We start from the raw sequence: 21,225 nt of genomic DNA on the forward strand, positions 1-21,225 counted from the left end.
GAATTGGTAAATTGCTTTGGGCAGTACGGCCATTTTAATGATGTTGTTTCTTCCTATCCATGAGCATGGAATGTTTTCCTATTTGTGTCATCTCTGATTTCTTAGAGCAGTATTTTGTAATTCTAATTGTACAGATCTTTCATCTCCCTGGTTACCTATATTCTTAGGTATTTTATTCTTTTTTTTTTTCTGAGACAGAGTTTCACTCTGTGTCACCCGGACTGGAGTGCAGTATCACGAGCTCAGCTCACTGCAACCTCTGCCTCCTAGGTTCAAGCAATTCTCCTGCCTCAGCCTCCCAAGTAGCTGGGATTACAGGCACATGCCACCACGTCTGGCTAATTTTTGTATTTTTAGTAAAGACAGGGTTTCACTGTGTTGGCCAGGCTGGTCTCGAACACCCAACCTCAACTGATCAGCCCATCTTGGCCTCCCAAAGTGTTGGGATTATAGACATGAGCCACCACACCCAGCCTGGTATTTTATTATTTTTATGGCAAATTGAATTGGATTGTGTTCCTGATTTGACTCTTGATTAACAAGATTCAGGAGAAGAGCAAATCCCAATTCAAGGAAACTAAGAATCACAATAAAATAATACAGGAGCTGACAGACAAAAGAGCCAACATAAAAAAGAAGCTAACTAATCTGATAGAGTTAAAAAGCACACTACAAGAATTTCACAACACAGTCATAAGTATTAACAACTGAATAGCCCAAGCTGAGGAAAAAATCTCAGAATTTGAAAACTGGCTAATTACATGCACATGCCACCATGCCTGGCTAATTTTTGTATTTTTAGAAAAGACAGGGTTTCACTATGTTGGCCAGGCTGGTCTCGAACTCCCAACCTCAAGTGATCGGCTCACTGATATAAGACAGATAGACAAAAATAAATAAAAAAGAATGAAGATAAACAAACAAAACCTCTGAGAAATTTGCAATGATGTAAAGATGATGTATGAATCATTAACATCCCTGAGGGGATAGGGAGAAAGCTAACAACTTGAAAAGCATATTTTAGTATATTGTCTATGAAAACCTCCTCAACCTCACCAGAGAGACCAACAGTCAAATTCAGGAAATATAGAGAACTCTTGCAAGATTCTCCAAATGATTATCCCAGAGACACATACTGATCAGATTGTTTAAGGTCAAATGAAAGAATGACAAAGGCAGCTAGCAGAAAAAGCAGGTCAACTACAAGGGAAATCCCATCAGGCTAATAGCAGACCTCTCAGCAGAAATCCTACAAGCCAAAAGAAATTTGGCACCATTATTTAACATTCTTTAAAAAAAAAAAATCTTCAACCAAGAATCTCATATCCAGCCAAATTAAGCTTCCTCATTGATGGAGAAATAAGATGCTTTTCAAAGAAGCAAATGCTGAGTTTGTTACCAGCAGACTCACATTACAAGAGATCATGAAAGGAACACTAAATATAAAAAGGAAAGACCATTACTAAAAGATACAAAAACACACCTAAGTACACAGGTTCATAAAGTTGTGCTACATATAGACTTAGGTCCCACACAATAATAGTGGGAGACTTTAACACCCTGCTGACAGTATTAGATCATTGAGGCAGAAAATTAAAAAGACATTTAGGACCTGAACTAAATATTGGGCCAAGTGGATCTAATGGAGCTCTACAGAACTCTCCTCCCCATAACAACAGACTATACGTCCTTCTCATTGCCACATGGCAATACTCTAAAATGAACCAGACAATTGAGCATAAAACAATCCTCAGCAAATACAAAAGAACTGAAATCATACTAAACACTCTCTCAGACCACATTACAATAAAAATAGAACTCAAGACTAAAATAACACTCAAAATTGTGCAATTACATGGGAATTAAACAACCTTTTGCTGAATGACTTTTAGATAAATAATGAAATTAAGGCAGAAATCAAGAAATTCTTTGAAACTAATAATAATAAAGATACAACATACCAGAATCTCTGGGACACAGCTAAGGCAGTATTAAGAGGAGAATTCATAGCACTAAACACCTACATCAAGAAGTTAGAAATATCTCAAACTAACAATCTAACATCAAAACTAAAAGAACTAGAGAAGCAAGAACAAACCAACCCCAAAGCTAGCAGAAGACAGGAAATAATAAAATCAGAGCTGAATTGAAGGAGACAGAGATATGAACAACCATTCAAAAGATCAACAAATCCAAATGTTGGGTTTATGAAAAAATTAATAAGATATATAGGCCACGAGCTAGATAGGTTAAGAAGAAAAGAGAGAAAATACAAATAAAAACAATTTGGAATGGCAAAACTGTATGTTACCACTGACCCCACAGAAATACAAACAACCACCAGAGACCATTACGAACACCTCCATGTACACAAACTAGAAAACCTAGAAGAGAGGGATAAATTCCTGAACACAGTCAAATGCAGGAAATATAGAGAACTCTTGCAAGTTCTCTATATTTCCTGAATCAAGGAGAAATTGGTTCCCTGAACAGAGCAATAATAAGCTCTGAAATTGGAGGGAGGACTCAAGATGGCGCTGTGAGAACAACCCAGGATTGAAGCTCTCACTGGACGCACGGAGAGGGTGAGTCGGGGAAGCATTTCCAGACGGATCTTAGTTGCCCACAGAACGGGGAAATTCCCAGGTATAAAAGAGACGCGGGACGCCAGGCAGAGGTCTCCGCTGGCATAGGTGGCAGCCGGTGCGGCTCCGGCCCGTGCCAGAGCGCAGAGGCGCTCCACAGCGCTCCATACAAAAGCGCACTGTTACGGGTGCCCTGTTGAACCGGCAAACTAAGACCCGAGAAGGCTGAACTTGAGACTGAACGGGTCTTGAACTGTGACCCAGCCCAGGAAATCCCAGGGACTCAGCGTTTGGGGGAGCGCAGTGCGACAAACAAAATGGCGATTCCAAACGCTCCCAGTGAATAGGTTTTTTTTTAAAGCGCAGCTCCGCAGGGGAGGGGCGTCAGCCATTACTGAGGCAATCAGCCCCTACTGAGGTACACGCCCATTGCTGACGCAGCCTGCCGCTGCCGAGGCAACCCGGTACAACAGAGAGACTCCGCTGCAGGGCGTAGCCCGAGGCAACAGGGCGGAGACCACAGCAGAAGGGCGGAGCCTGCAGGAAAAGGGCGAACCTCACACCAGCAGGGCGGAGCCTCGGCAGGCAAAAAGTGACTAGACTGCCTCCTAGCTGGGCAGGACAGTGAGGCGGACACTCATAAGGAAAGCCCCAACCCACCCAGACAGAGCATCTGAGGAAAAAAAGGGGTTTTCTTACGAGTTAGGTTGCAGCAGAACTAAACATAGCAGCCTAGCAGCCCTGAATGAACAACAGAGCTCACAGCTCAGCACTTGAGCTCCTACAGACTGTCTCCTCAAGCAACTCCCTGACCCCTCTATATCCATAAGACTGACATTCGGCAGACATCATCCTGGGACAAAGACAGCAGAAAAAGAAACTGGTAGCATCCCTCGCTGTTCCGCAGCCATTACAGTTGCACCCCAGACCAGCAGGGCCTGGAGTGGACTTCAGCGGTCATACAGCGAAGGGGCTAGACTGGTAGAAGGAAAACCGAGTAACAGAAATACTCCATCATCAACAATCTGGGTGTCCACTCAGAGATCCAATCAAAAAGTCAGTAACTACACAGACGACAGGTGGATAAATCCACAAAGATGGGAAGAAACCAGCGCAAAAAGGAGGAAAACACCTGAAACCAGAACACCTCGCCACCTAGAAAGGACCAAAACTCCTCACCAGCAAGGGAACAAAGCTGGACGGAGAATGACTGTGACGAAATGATGGAATTAGACTTCAGAAGGTGGATAATGAGAAACTTTTGTGAGCTAAAAGAACATGTTTTAAATCAACGTAAAGAAACTAAGAACCTTGAGAAAAGATTTGAAAAAAGATTTGAGGAAATGATAACAAGAATGGATACCTTAGAGAGGAATATGAATGAATTAAAGGAGCTGAAAAACACAATACAAGAACTTCGCGAAACATGCACAAGTTTCAATAGCTGAATTGACCAAGCAGAAGAAAGAATATCTGAAGTCGAGAATCAACTCAATGAAATAAAACGAGAAACCAAGATCAGAGAAAAAAGTGCAAAAAGGAATGAACAAAGTCTCCAAGAAATCTGGGACTATGTGAAGAGACCTAACCTACGTTTGCTAGGCATACCAGAATGTGACGAAGAGAATGAATCCAAGCTGGAAAATACTCTGCAGGACATTATCCAGGAAAATTTCCCCCACCTAGCAAGACAGGCCAACACTCAAATGCAGGAAATACAGAGAACACCACAAAGATATTCCGCAAGAAGAGCAACCCCAAGGCACATAATCGTCAGATTCAACAAAGTTGAAATAAAGGAGAAAATACTAAGGGCAGCCAGAGAGAAAGGTCAGGTCACCCACAAAGGGAAGCCCATCAGACTCACAGCAGATCTCTCGGCAGAAACTCTACAAGCCAGAAGAGAGTGGGGGCAAATATTCAACATCCTTAAAGAAAAGAACTTTCAACCCAGAATTTCATATCCAGCCAAACTGAGCTTCAGAAGTGAAGGAAAAATAAAATCCTTTGCGAACAAGCAAGCACTCAGAGATTTTGTCACCACCAGCCCTGCTTTACAAGAGCTCCTGAAAGAGGCACTACACATAGAAAGGAACAACCAGTACCAGCCATTCCAAAATCACACTAAATGCTAAAGAGCATCAACATAATGAAGAATCTACAACAACTAACGGGCAAAACAGCCAGCTAGCATCAAAATGGCAGTGTCAAACTCACACATAACAATATTAACCCTAAATGTAAATAGACTAAATGCACCAATCAAAAGACACAGACTGGCAAATTGGATAAAAAGCCAAAACCCAGCAGTGAGCTGTATCCAGGAAACCCATCTCACATGCAAGGATACACAAAGGCTCAAAATAAAGGGATGGAGGAAGATTTACCAAGCAAATGGAGATCAAAAGAAAGCAGGAGTTGCAATCCTCATCTCTGATAAAATAGACTTTAAAGCAACAAGGATCAAAAGAGACAAAGAAGGCCATTACATAATGGTAAAAGGATCGATACAACAAGAAGAGCTAACGATCCTAAACATATATGGACCCAATACAGGAGCACCCAGATACATAAGGCAAGTTCTTAACAACTTACAAAGAGACTTAGACTCCCACACAATAATAGTGGCAGACTTTAACACTCCACTGTCAATATTAGACAGATCAACCAGACAGAAAATCAACAAGGATATCCAGGGCTTGAACTCAGACCTGGAGCAAGCAAACCTGATAGACATTTACAGAACTCTCCACCCCAAATCCACAGAATATACATTCTTCTCAGCACCACATCATACCTACTCTAAAATTGACCACATAATTGGAAGTAAAGCACTGCTCAACAAATGCAAAACAACTGAAATCATAACAAACAGCCTCTCAGACCATAGTGCAATCAAGTTAGAACTCAGAATTCAGAAACCGACCCAGAACCGCACAGCTTCATGGAAACTGAACAACTGGCTCTTGAATGTTGACTGGATAAACAACGAAATGAAGGCAGAAATAAAGAAGTTCTTCGAAACCAATGAGAACGAAGACACAACATGCCAGAATCTCTGGGACACATTTAAAGCAGTCTCTAGAGGAAAGTATATAGCAATAAGTGCCCATATGAGAAGAATGGAGAGATCCAAAATTGACACCCTATCATCAAAACTGAAAGAGCTAGAGGAGCAAGATGAAAAAAACTCAAAACCCAGCAGAAGACAAGAAATAACTAAGATCAGAGCTGAACTGAAGGAGATTGAGACACGAAAAACCCTCCAAAAAATCAATAAATCCAAGAGCTGGTTTTTTGAAAAGATCTTTTGTTGATCTTTTCTAGACAGACCACTAGCCAGATTGATTAAAAAGAAAAGAGAGAACAACCAAATAGATGCAATAAAAAAAGATAAAAGGGAAATCACCACAGATTCCACAGAAATTCAAACCATCATCAGAGAATATTACAAACAACTCTATTCACATAAACTAGTAAACCTGGAAGAAATGGATAAATTCCTGGACTCCTATGTCCTCCCAAGCCTAAACCAGGAGGAAGCTGAAACTATGAATAGACCAATAACAAGGGCAGAAGTCGAGGCAGCAATTAAGAGTCTACCACACAAAAAAAGCCCAGGTCCAGACGGGTTCACAGCCAAATTCTACCAGACACACAAAGAGGATCTGGTACCATTTCTTCTGAAACTATTCCAAATAATCCAAAAAGAAGGAATCCTACCCAAATCATTCTACAAGACCAATATCATCCTGATACCAAAATCCGGCAGAGACCCAACAAGAAAAGAAAACTTCAGGCCAATATCCATGATGAACATAGATGCAAAAATCTTCAATAAAATATCGGCAAGGCGATTGCAACAGCAAATCAAAAATCTTATTCATCATGATCAAGTAGGATTCATCCCGGGGATGCAAGGCTGGTTCAACATAGGCAAGTCTATCAACGTAATTCACCACATAAACAGAACCAAAAACAAAAACCACATGATTATCTCAATTGATGCAGAGAAGGCATTTGACAAAATTCAACAGCCCTTTATGCTAAAAACCCTCAATAAACTCGGTATCGATGGAACGTATCTCAAAGTAATAAAAGCTATTTATGACAAACCAACAGCCAATATCATACTTAATGGGCAAAAACTGGAAGCATTCCCTTTGAAATCCGGCACTAGACAAGGATGCCCTCTGTCACCACTCCTATTCAATATAGTACTGGAAGTTCTAGCCACAGCAATCAGGCAAGAAAAAGAAATAAAGGCTATTCAAATAGGAAAGGTGGAAGCCAAATTGTCTCTATTTGCAGACGACATGATAATATACCTAGAAGACCCCATCGCCTCAGCCCAAAAACTCCTGAAACTGATAAGCAACTTCAGCAAAGTCTCAGGATATAAAATCAATGTGCAAAATTCACAAGCCTTCCTCTACACCAATAACAGACTTAAAGAGAGCCAAATCAAGAATGAACTGCCATTCACAATTGCTACAAAAAGAATAAAATACCTTGGAATACAACTCACAAGGAACGTAAGAGACCTCTTCAGGGAAAACTACAAACCACTGCTCAATGAAATAAGAGAGGACACAAACAGATGGAGAAACATTCCATGTTCATGGTTAGGAAGAATTAATATTGTGAAAATGGCTATACTGCCCAAAGTAATTTACAGAATCAATGCTATCCCCATCAAGCTACCATTGACTTTCTTCACAGAACTGGAAAAAACCACCTTGAACTTCATATGGAACCAAAAGAGAGCCCGCATAGCCAAGTCAATTCTAAGCAAAAAGAACACAGCGGGGGGCATCACACTACTGGATTTCAAACTATACTATAAGGCTACAGTAATCAAAACAGCATGGTACTGGTACCAAAACAGAGATATAGATCAATGGAACAGAACAGAGGCATCAGAGGCAACACAACATAGCTACAACCATACAATCTTTGATAAACCTGACAAAAACAAGCAATGGGGAAAGGACTCCCTGTTCAACAAATGGTGTTGGGAAAACTGGCTAGCCATGTGTAGAAAGCAGAAACTGGACCCCTTCCTGACACCTTACACCAAAATTAACTCCAGACGGATTAAAGACTTAAACATAAGACCTGGCACCATAAAATCCCTAGAAGGAAATCTAGGCAAAACCATCCAGGACATAGGAGTAGGCAAGGACTTCATGAACAAAACACCAAAAGCATTGGCAACAAAAGCCAAAATAGACAAATGGGACCTAATGAAACTCCACAGCTTCTGCACAGCAAAAGAAACAGTCTCTAGTGTGAATCGGCAACCAACAGAATGGGAAAAAATTTTTGCAGTCTACCCATCTGACAAAGGGCTGATATCCAGAATTTACAAAGAACTCAAACGGATTTACAGGAAAAAAACAAACAAGCCCATTCAAAAGTGGTCAAAGGATATGAACAGACACTTTACGAAAGAAGACATATATGAGGCCAACAATCATATGAAAAAATGCTCATCGTCACTGGTCATCAGAGAGATGCAAATCAAAACCACATTGAGATACCATCTCACGCCAGTTAGAATGGCGATCATTAAAAAATCTGGAGACAACAGATGCTGGAGAAGATGTGGAGAAAAAGGAACACTTTTACACTGTTGGTGGGAGTGTAAATTAGTTCAACCATTGTGGAAGACTGTGTGGCGATTCCTCAAGGCCTTAGAAATAGAAATCCCATTTGACCCAGCAATCCCATTACTGGGTATATATCCAAAGGACTATAAATCGTTCTACTACAAGGACACATGCACACGAATGTTCATTGCAGCACTGTTTACAATAGCAAAGACCTGGAATCAACCCAAATGCCCATCGATGATAGACTGGATTGGGAAAATGTGGCACATATACACCATGGAATATTATGCAGCAATCAGAAATGATGAGTTCGTGTCATTTATAGGGACATAGATGAATCTGGAGAACATCATTCTCAGCAAACTGACACAAGAACAGAAAATGAAACACCTCATATTCTCACTCATAGGTGGGTGATGAAAAATGAGAACACATGGACACAGAGAGGGGAGTACTAAACACTGGGGTCTATAGGGGGAAAAGGGGAGGGCCAGTGGGAGGGGGCGGTGGGGAGGGATTGCCAGGGTAGAAATACCAAATGTGGGTGAAGGGGAGAAAGCAAACAAAACATACTGCCCTGTGTGTACCTATGCAACTGTATTGCATGCTCTGCACATGTACCCCAAAACCTAAAATGCAATTAAAAAAAAAAATAATAAGCTCTGAAATTGAATCAGTAATAAATAGCCTACCAACCAAAAAAAAAAGCCCAGGACTAGATCGATTCACAGCCAAATTCTGCTAGATATATGAGGTGGGTGGATGAAGACCCAGGCTGGAGGACCTACTCAGTGAGATGAGGGATCGCGGATCCACATAACAGAAGTCTGGTCAATTTGCCATAGGATTGCTGCAGTATGCTGGGGGTCCACTCCAGTCCCTAGTCACCTTGGATTTTCTAGCACCTGACGGGATCGACAATGAAGTCTGTAAAACAGCAAAAACCACAGCCTGCCCCACTCTCTGCTATACACAGCATAGCAGGGCCCCGATAATGGGATTAATTTCCTCCACATCTTGAGAATAATATTTCTTTATGAACACTATTTAAAAAATTATAACCCCCTCACAACATTCTCTAGGACCTAGAGCCCAAGAGAACCCACTGAGGATCCGTCATCTGTGGGATGGTGGAGGCAGTCTCTGGCGAACGGGAGGGACTCTGCACAGCCAGGGGAGGCTGCCGCAGCCTTGCCCCTGCCGTGCATGTCAGACAGTGACAAGCAACAATAGGGAACGGGTGGCAGCAGTGTTTGGCAGCTCCTCAGCAGTCTTCATCACAAGTTCGGCTAGGATGCAGTTGGTGGCATTGCTGCGGGGGGAAGCGCATAGAGGTGGTAGCAGCTTTCTCCTCCGTGGGGGTGGGAGCGTTCCCTCTGCTTGGAGAGGGAGAGGAGGTGAAGAGAAACGCACCCACCAAGAAAGACGCTGTGATAGGTTGTGAGGTTGGAAGTTTCAACAGAAGCATCAAAGTCTAGCAGGTTCTGCCCTTTTAAGCGAAGTTCCCGGAACGAGATGCCGATACAGATTTTCAAAGGGAGGTGGATCTGGGCCTTTCAAACTCCATTCACAATGAGAATATAAAAAGATGGATCTCTGGGGGAGTAAAGGGAGAGGTTTTGGGGGATGATTCCTTGCAAAGAACTGTACTCTGGCCTTTCCCTAGCATATTAGGGGGCATGAAGAGACCCCCCGCTCCTCCATCACATCCAAGTTGCTACAAAAGACATTATTTCATTCTTAAAAAAAAAAACTCCTGGTTGGAGTTCCAACCCAGGGGAGTATGAACCCACTGCCAGCCCAAAGACACCAGCAGGGGTGGTTTCAGACATTAGCCTGGAGATTCCACGCAGTGAAGAGAAACGGGATTCAGGACCTGAGTGAAAAAGCAGTTTGGCTGTTTCTCCATAAGCTGCTGTGCTGTGCTGGGGGACTGTTCCAGTCCTTAGTTACCTTGGACTCCCTAGAGCCTGAAGGCAACAACGGCTAAGGCTGTGAAACAGAAAAGATGGCAGCCCATCCCTCCCACTGAGAACTCCATTCAAGGGAGGTTTGGAACCATTGCCAGCTGAAAAACACCAGCAAGGTGACTAGTGACCCCAATCAGGAGATTACACTCAATGAAGAGAAGTGGGGTCAGGGAACTGCATTTAAAAACCAGTTTGGCCACTTTTTTGTAAGGCAGCTGCACCAAAGGCAACAACGTTAAACCTGCAAAACAGCAAAGACAGTGTCCTGCCCCTGCCTCTGGAAGCTCCATCTCATGGAGGTGTAATACTGCTACTGGTGGTTGACTGGAGTTGAAAGCTGGCGGATCTTTTATCTAGTGAGGTACCATGGAAGTGGGGCCTGCAAACTGTAGCTGCTCAGCCTACTAGATTCAGCCTCTTTCCTAGGGGTATGCACAGGGATCTAATCTCCCACTTTTCTAGAGCTGCAGCTGCTTTTGCCAGGAAGCCTGACACCTAAAGTTTCCAAGGCTCTATGTATACATGGGCAGCAGTCCTGCTAAAACTCCATGTAGCTCTGCGTGTCAGACTACAAGCCTTGGTGGAGTGGGTCTAGGAGGGGATCTACTGACCCAAGGATTGCAAAGATCTATGGGAGAAGCATGGGTTCCAAGGTTGTTCAGTCACTCACCCACCACTTCCCTGGGCTGGGGAGGCTCCCCTGGCTCCATGTCATTCCCAGGTGGACTGTCATCCTGCCCTGCTTTTCTCTGATCTCCATGGGTTGAGTTGTTTTTTTGATGAATCCCAATGTGTGTACCTGAATGATTCAAGTAGCTTCAAACTGTACTCACCCCTTCTATTTCTCTCCATGAGAGTGATGCACATTAGCTGCTTCTAGTCAGCTATCTCAGCCAGCCCCATTTTCATCAGTTTCTTCTACTTTTTAAATTTTGTTCACTGTGTATTCTCTGTGCCTGGTATATAGCTAGTACTCAACAATTATTCATCAAATAAATGAACTCACAGCTTCCAACTTATATGAATCCCTAGCATTTCGTTATCTCAGATTAACTTTCTCCCTAAAGGCTGGCATTACTAAGGGTTTTCAATTGGCAGGTTCAGTTAACACTTGATGAAACATTGTTCCTTGACCCTCTGCTTTTGCATGTAGACAGGGCCATTCCAGTGTCACTGATGAAGGCACAAATGTCTTCCAGGGATTCAGAAATCAAAAGATCTTGGCTGTACCCTCACTCTACCTAGAGGTGCAAGTGCTGACAGCACTGCTTTCTGTGAGCATAACCTTCTGAGCTGGAATTAAGCCTGTCTTCTCCCTCTTCCACGTCTCACTTTTTGTCTTCATCTGGGAGACAGGGAACAAAACTGTCGCTATTGCTCTTACTCCTTCTTCTTTCTATCAAGTCTCAGCAGATTTTCTCCCTTATTCATATGATTCTCTTTCTTAGCTTGGTGTAGGTTTGGTCTGGCTGTGCCTGGAAAGGTGCTGCTCACTCCTCTCTGTACTAGGGAGAATACTTAGATCACCTGGTGGTCTAAGGTTGCTTGCAGCCTTCTGTGTCACCTCAAAGCACAAGACCACCCCACTGCCTTCTACTGTCATACCATCCAATTATGCAGGCCTGACTCTAGAATACTAACATTTAGCCAGGAGTTTAACTTCCTCTACTCTAACAGATATGCCCTCACCTTCACACTGTCTAGTTAACATTGATGTAACTTGTAAAATATTAGCTGACATTCTTCAGCATGTTCTGTCTTTCAAAATTACCTATTTCTCAGTCAAGATAATAAAGTGGTTCAAGAAAGAAAAATAAATCTGTATGTTGCATGAAAACACATGTGGCAGACTCATTCCTTATCCGACAGACCCTGACCCGGCCCACTAACCAGCTGATATTGATGCAGACCTAATTGGCATCATAATCTCCTAATGGGCTGCTCCTAATGGACTGTTCCTAATGGGCAGCTCATGTATACAGAAGAAGCCACTGGACACTAGAATCCCAAGGCAGTTCCCACATGTACAGCACACCACCTCCAGTCAGCCTGGGTCTTACCTAACCCACCAGCCCAGATAGCATCTGTCAATCAAAACACTCAGATAATTTTCCCTTCTACTGTGGGATAAAGACTGTTCATGGCTGTTGTGAAGGACTTACCACACTTCTCTTCCCTTGATCCTCATCACTCAGAGCCTAGACTTTGTGCTGGAAAAGGTTTCCCACTTTGCCGTAAAGTTTTTCCATTCTATGCTCAATCTCTGGTGCCTTAGTGTTTCTTTTCACTTTACTATATCTGCTTTAGCTCCAGTACTGAAAGATCATCTTTTTTCCTAAACAAAATAATTACTACAACAAAGAACTTAATCACTTGTTACTATGTTTGATGCTATAGTTGAACTACTTTAAGACAATTTCAATTAAACGTACTTGGAAAACAATGGATTCCCTTAGTCCAAATTTCCAAATGTTTCCTGATCAAATCATATATGCACACTCGTTTCAAGCAGAAGTTTGAAAAAAAAAATGCTTACGCTTTTACCAGTGAACAGCTCTTGTTGCACTTAAGTAAATTCTAAAACCACTGAAACTAATTTTATTCCAATGGTTCTGAGTTTATTTTTCCAAATCGTATAGGCTAAGATTAGAGTTATCTTCATAGGGAGAGATTTAGCAAATATCTTAAAACAGAGTTACTAACGTATAGCTCTAGGGGACAGGCTGTGTCCTTGCCTCTTCCAGTTTCTAGAGGCTGCCTCCACTACTTGGTTCACGGCCTCCTTCCATTTTCAAAGTCAGCAATTTTGCCAGTCAAGTCTTCTTAAATATAATCAATCTGACACCAACTCTTGTGCTTCCCTCATTTGCATTTAAAGGACCCTTGTGGTTACATTGGGCTGATCCAGATAATCCAGCATTATCTCTTTAAAGTCAGCTGATAGGCAACCTTAATTCCATCTGCAAACTTTAATCCCCTTTGCCATGTAACATAACATTCACGGGTCCTGAGGATCAGGATGTGGTCATCTTGAGTGGGAAAGGAAAGAGGGGATAGAATCATTCTGCCTACTGCAGATGAGATGTCACTTCTGTGACTATATGACAAAAGACCATGACTTCCATCTTGTTTGCACTCTCTTACTGAACTCTCTCTTGTCCTCTTCCTTGCTTACTCTGATGAAGCATGCTTCTATGTTTTGAGATACTCTGTGGAGAAACCCAGAGAGCAAGGAACCAAGCAAGTCTCTGGCCAACAGTTCATAAGGAGTTGAAGCCTTAGTCCAAAATGTACCAGGGACTGAATCCCACTGACAACCACACAAGTGAGCCAGGGAGCAGATCCTTCCCAGGTGAGCCTTGAGATTTGTGCTGTCTTATGAGAAACCAAAGCCAGAGGGCTGAAGCTAAGCCACCCTCAGACTCTCAATGTGCAGAAATTCTGAGATAATAAGTATTATTGTTTTAAGCCACTAGGTTTTGTAATTTGATCAAAAAATTAACCAAAGATCCAAGAAGTTCAGTTAACCTCAAGCAAGAAAAATACAAGGAAAACCAGTATTAATCATGTCAAAATCAAACTGCTTAAAAACAAAGATAAAGAGAAAAATAACGTATCACATATGAGGTGACAGCAATGATAATAATGTCTAACTTAAAATCAGTGGAGGCCAGCAGCAATGGAAGAATATCTTTAAAATGCTCAAATAAAGCAATGATCAATTTAGAATTCTATGTCCAGTGAAAAGTCTTCAAAAATTAGAATAAAATAAAGGTATTTTCTGATAAACAAAAGCCAGAAAAAATGTTTTAGCAGTAGACCTGCATTACAGGAAGCTCTAGAAAAGTAACCAAACAAACATACAAAACAATTTTAATCTTCAGGTTCAAGAAAAATAATACCAGATGGAAACTTGGGTCTATATGAATGCATAAGATATAATTACGTATGTGAGTAAACATAAAGACCTACTTTTTTTCTTTGTAAAATTTTCTTAAAGGGTAACATACTGTATAAAACAAAATAATAACATAATGGCATGTGGACTTAAAACAGACGAAAAGAAAAATATATAGCAACACCAGCACAAAAGATAAAGGAGGCACAAGTAGATTTATAATGCTAAAGCTTCTCACATTTTATATGAAGTGATTCACTACTAATTCTAAGTAAACTGCGGTAAGTGAAGTATGCATACTGTGATTCCTAGAGCAGCTGCCAATCAATCAATTGATAACTTAGCTAAAAATAGTATAGCCATTATGGAAACAGCATGGAGGTTCCTCAAAAAAATTAAAAATAAAACTACCATATGATCCGGAAATCTTGCTTCTGGGTGTACATCCAAAGTGAATGAAATCAATATGTTGAAGAGATAACTGCACTCCCATATTTATCGTAGCATTATTCACAATAGCCAAGATACAGAATCAATTTTCCCTGACAGATGAATGAACAAAGAAAATGTGGTACACACACACACACACACACAAACGCATGCACACACACACACACGCATAATGGAATACTATTCACCCTTAGAAAAGAAGGAAATCCTGTCATTTGCCACAACATAGATGAACCTGGGGACATTATGATGAGTAAGAAAAGGCCCAGAAAGACAAATATTGCATGATCTTACTTATATATAAAATCCTAAAAAGTTGAACTCATAAAGGAGAAAGTAGAATGGTGGTTGCCAGGATCTGAGACAGGGAGGAGCTCGGAATAGGAGATGTTGGTTAAAGGGTATGAAGTTTCAATTAGATGGGATGAATTCATTCTGGAGATCTGTTGTACAGCACAGTGGCTATATTTAGTAATAATGTATTAGATTCTTGAAAATTACAAAGAGATTAGTTCTTAAATGTTCTCATCCCCAAAAAAGTGAGGTGATATGAGGGGAGAGATACATTAATTAACTTGATATAATCATTTTACAATGTATATGTATCAAAAAATCATATTATAGACCATAAATATGTATAATTTTTATTTATAAATTATACCTTAATAAGTCCAAGAAAATTTTTTAATAAATTAAATCAAAATAAATTAGCTAAAATGCCAATACACTATATAAAAATAAAACTGAATGCTAAAAAATGCATGATGACCCAAGAAAAGAGAGGAAAAAAGAAACAGTGGAACCAGAAAAAGATGGGATAAATAGGAAACACACAGCAAGAGAGCAGACATGAACTATATCAATACATATATTCAATGTAAATGGATTAAACTCTCCAATTAGGAGGAAAAGACTCAGAGTGGCTAAACAACAATACCTAACTATATGCCATACACAAGGAATACACTTTGGTATTAAGTATTCAAATAGGCAGAGAGTTCTAAAACATAGAAAGTGACAATGCAAGCAACAAGCTGATGTGGCTGGATTAATGTCAAAGTGGACTTGGAAACTGATTCACAGACAAGAAGTATTTCAGAATTTAGAAAAAGAGTCAATTCTTCAGAAGGACGTTATAATCCTAAATGTACAGGCAAATATTTACAAAACTAAAATATATAGAGCAAATATTTACAAAAAAAAACTAAAAGACAAATGCACAATCACGATTAAATATTTTATCATTACTCTCTCCGTAATTATTAGAATAACTAAACAAATAATAAATTCACAGATCTGAACAATACTATCAATCAATTTGACCCAATACCCAGCAATACCCAAGAAATTCAGAATTCACTTTCTTTCCAAATGCACATGGAATATTTATTAAATAGAATATATGCTGAGCCCTAAAATAAGTCTCAATAAATTTCAAAATGTTGAAATACCAAGAGTATGTTCTTGAAAAAACAAAGTTAAATTTTAAAATTATAACAATAGGAATCTAAAAAGTCTTACCCTTCAAAATGGAAATCAAACAATATACTTCAAAACAACACAGGATCCAAAGAAAAATGACAAGGGGAATTAGAAAATATTTTCAATTGAATGATAATGAAAACACAACATATTAAAATTTGTAGGATATAACAAAAGCAATGCTTAGAGGGAATGTGTTATTTTAAATTTTTTTATTAAGACAAAACTGTCACCCAAAAGATATGATAAAGCTAATTAAATTGAAAGATATAATATTTCATAATTGGAAGAGTGAATATCATTAAAATATAATTCCTTCCTATACTATTCCTAGATTCAACACAATCCAAATAAAATCTGAGAAGGCTTTTTTTTTAATTGGAGAGCTGATTTTAAATATCATGTGGAAATGAAAATTACCAAGAGTAACCAAAATAATTTCAAAAAATAAGAACAGTTTAAAACTTAAAGTACCTGATTTCAATGCTTACTATAAATTTATAGTAATCAAGACAATGTGGTATTGGTGTAAATATAGGTTAACTGATAAAACAATACAGGGTCTACCAATAGATTCACACATACATGGCCAGTTGATTTTTATAGACACCAATATAATTCAATTGAAAAAATGATCAGGTGTTCTTTTCTAACAAATGGTGTTAGAACCATCCATGTGAGAAAATTTTGTAAAAATTCATCTCAATTCTTATCTCACATGATCATATAAATTAATCCAAAATGAATCATAGACCTAAACATAGAATTGAAACTCTAAAACTTACCTTTTGCAAAAAAAAGAAAAAAAGAAAGAAAAAAAGAATATCTTTTTGATCTGGGGTAAGCAAAGATTTCTTAGATAGGGCACAAAAAGTGGTAACCATAAAAGAAAAAAAAACAGATAATTAGATTTCATCAAAAATTGAAAATACCAAGTATTGACAAGATGTAGAGTAACTGGAATTTTCATACCTTTTAGTGGAAATGCCGAATTGGCATAACCACTTTATAAAACAGTTTGGCAATCTGTTATGACATTAAACATACATTTATATATGTCCCAGCAAATCATTTATGATAAGGGCTCACTTAATATCGATGACAGATTCTTGGAAACTGTGACTTTAAACAAAACAATGCACAGCAAGTCAACATCATGTGCTTATAACATTAATGGAAAAAATAGCTTTGTTATAGGTTGAACCTATCAACAATATTAAGTGAGAACTTATCGTACTAGGTATTTATCCAAGAAAAATAAAATACATATTCACAGAATTACTTAGATAAAGATACCTACAGCATATTGACTCATAAAAGCCAAATTTGGAAACCCAAATGTCCATCAACAGATGAAAAAACGAATATATTTCAGTGTCTTTATACAAAGAAATACTGTTTAGAAATAAAAAGTGAATCTGGTAATACACTCAAACAATGTGGATGCATTTCATAGATGAATATGGAGAGAAAAAAACCAGACACTAAAGACGACATCTTGTATAATTCTGTGTGATTGTAGAAATCAGAAGAGTGTTTACCTGAAGTGTTACTAAGAGGGCAGTGACTGCGAGGGACAGCTGGAGACTTCTGCTATGTTGGAAATGTCCTAAGTATTGATTAGGGTTGTAGCTACAAATGTGTAGTCATTTGTTCAGTCTCATCAAACTATAACTTAAAATTTGATTTTATTATACGTAAATTCCATCTCAATAAATTTGGTTTTTATATGAATGAGACTACTGGCTTACTTAATTAGTGTTATTAGTGAAACAATAACATCACAAAATCATATGTTTAGCAGGTATGGATCAAAGGTCCAGATAGATTGAGAAGGAAACATATTCAGGCATTCCTTAACAACACCTAAGGGTACCCCACAGAGCAGACCAGTGACATTATCAGATTAGTGTTTTGAAAAGATTGTTCTTGTTTTGTTTCTTTCAAGATGGTAGGTTAGACGCTTTTAGCATGCCTCAGCCACTTGGAAATAGCAAGACAGTGCATAAAGATTAACTCTGAGTGAGCTTTAATTCAATAAGGAAAACAGGAATCCACCAGAATCATGAAGGGAACCCCAGTTCCTGGGGAGGAGAACGCAGGCAAGCAGCTCCCGTAATGGCGTCCAGATGGTAAAAGTGAGGTAATCCCTAGTATACAAGAGAGGCTGAGAGCCTTTCTTTGTGATTCGCCTTTTCACCGAGGAACAACCCAGGCCAAAGGAAAGTCCTTTGCTTCTCTCAAGCCTTGGAGCTAACTTGGAGAGAGACTTGGAGGCACCGAGAGGGAAAGACGCCAGGAAAAGCTGCAGAAATTTTCTGAGACCCAGGACCAAGAGCAAGACACCATTTTTATTCCAGGTACATACAAAGTCAGCCATTCTTTGGCTACCCAGCAGCATGCCTGGGCAGGCATTTTTTGTCTCAGGCCAGAGGTTAGAGTGGTTGTGATGGAGTTAGGTAGGGGCCTCCATAGCCAGAACTGTGGAAAGCACTTAAGTAGTAGGCACTGGAATTGTACTCTCTCTATCACAGGCCTGGAGCAGGAGGAGAGCTACTACAGCTGCAGTTTCTCCTGGGTGGTGAGACTTGCAAGCAGGACCAGTTTGGTGACCTTGTACCGGTCTACATGTGCCATTGCTGAATGCCCCAGCCTGCTCCCCTAATATTGTGGTGCAACAGATCCTCTCTACTTCACCCCCAGTCTGAATTCCAGACATTCAAAACATCTGCTCACCTACGTTGGCAGCCTGAGCTGTCCCACCCTACCTATGCAGAGTTCTGGAGCAGCCAGGCCTACTCTGCTTCACAGCCAGGCAGATCTCCAGGCATTCAGAGCTCCTACTTGCTGGGAACAGCAGCTTGAGCCAACCTACCCTTCCTACACAGAGATTCTGGCAAAGCAGAATCTTTATTCCATGCAAGGGAAATAGCCAAGCATTCAAATCACCTACTCACCTGAATCAGCAGCCTGAGCCAGCCCAACCCTCTCATGCAAGAATTTTGGTGAACTGGGACCCCCTCCACCTCTTGCCCAAGCAGATCTCCAGGCAGTCAGAGCACCTATTCATCAGGGTTACCAATCTGAGCTGCCCCACCATTCCTGTGCAGAGATTGTGTTGCAGTGGGGCCTCTATACTCCATGCCCAGGCTGATCTTCAGGCACCTAGAGCACCCACTCTCCTGGATTAGGAGTTTTGGCTGCCACCCGTACCCATGCAGAGAACTTGGGGCCAAGGAGATTTCCAAATAACATGCCTAAGCATACATCTGGGCACTTGGTGGCTACCCACTAGATTCTCCCTCAGCACTGGTGCTTGTGCCTGCCATCAGAAAAATTATAGGTGGGCCTGGCCATACCCATCTTGCCTCCCACCTCCACTGAGCTTAGCAGGGACCTCAGACCACTATGCACTCTATAGATCAGTGCATTGTCTGAGGCAACAAAGAGTTTTTCCCAGTTAACGAGGGTCAAATATACACCTGGCTACATTGGCCACAGATGAATCTTACCCATACATGTCATCTACTGGCTTGCAATTTGAACCACAGAGCCCAATATTTTTTAAAACCTGCCAAAAGAAGTGCATAGGTGTATAGAAGCAAAGCCTAAATATCCTACCTAACATTCTCTATGATCACACCCCTTAGAGAGTGAGGAAAGAAAAGGGAAAAGAAAAAAACACAGTGATTTTATAAGGAAAGAAAGAAAGAAAAAATCCTACCCACACAAAAATAATTACAGAAAGTTACAAGTGCCAACCTCTCCAGAAGAGAAAAAAATCAGTGCAAAATGCTGGCACTATGAAAACTCTGAATGTAGTGACACCACCAAAGGATCACATTAGCTCTCCAGCAATAGTCCCTAACCAAAATGGAAAATCAGAAATGATAGATAAAGAATTCAAAGCATAGACTGCAAGAAAGCTTAATGAGATACAAGACAAGGTTGAAAATGAATAAAAAGAAACTTCTAAAGTAATTTAGGAAATGAAGAAAGAGATAAACATCTTAAAAACCAATCCTATCTGGAATTTAAAAGCTCACCTAAAGAATTTCAAAATACATTCCTTGACATGTACAGGTAGAAAGAACAAAAAAAAATTTTCAAAATACAACTGAAAGCTTTATCAACAGACTGGACTAAGCAGAAGAAAAAATTTCAGAGCTGGAAGACCATTCTTTTAAATAAACCCAATCAGACAAAAAAAGAAAATATAATTTAAAAAAATAAAGTCTTTGTGAATTATGAGATTATGTAAAACAACTAAACCAATGAATAGTTGGCATTTCTGAGAGAGAAGAGGAAAATGTAACAACCTGGAAAATATAGTTGAGGAAATAATTTTTTTTAAATTCCTAATCTTTCAGGGAAGGTAGACATCCAGCTATAAGAAATCCAGATAACATCTGTGAGACACTATAGAAAATGAACATCACCAAGGCATATATTCACTGGACTGTCTAAGGTCAAAGCCAAAAAAAAAAAAAAAAAAGGAAAGGTAGCTAGAGAAAAAGGTCAGATTCCAAATAAAGAGGACTATCTTTGAGGACTCAGCAGAAACCTTACAAGCCAGGAGAGATTAAGGGCTTATTTTCAGTATTATTATTTTTTTTTTATTGGATTTTAGGTTTTGGGGTACATGAGCAGAGCATGCAAGACAGTTGCGTAGGAACACACATGGCAGTGTGCTTTTCTTTCCTTCTCCCCTTCACCCACATTTGGCATTTCTCCCCAGGCTATCCCGCCCCACCTCCCCCTCCCACTGGCCCTCCCCTTTTCCCCCCAATAGACCCCAGTGTTTAGTACTCCCCTTTCTGTGTCCATGTGTTCTCATTTTTCATCACCCGCCTATGAGTGAGAATATGCGGTGTTTCATTTTCTGTTCTTGTGTCAGTTTGCTGAGGATGACGTTCTCCAGATTCATCCATGTCCCTACAAACGACACAAACTCATCATTTCTGATTGCTGCATAATATTCCATGGTGTATATGTGCCACAGTTTTCCAATCCAGTCTATTATCAATGGGCATTTTGGTTGATTCCAGGTCTTTGCTATTGTAAACAGTGCTGCAATGAACATTCGTGTACATGTGTCCTTATAGTAGAACGATTTATAGTGTTTTGGATATATACCCAGTAATGGGATTGCTGGGTCAAATGGAATTTCTATTTCTAAGGCCTTGAGGAATCGCCACACTGTCTTCCACAATGGTTGAACTAAT

Source organism: Callithrix jacchus, chromosome 16 (genome assembly GCF_049354715.1).
Source record: "Callithrix jacchus isolate 240 chromosome 16, calJac240_pri, whole genome shotgun sequence".
NCBI lineage: Eukaryota > Metazoa > Chordata > Mammalia > Primates > Cebidae > Callithrix > Callithrix jacchus.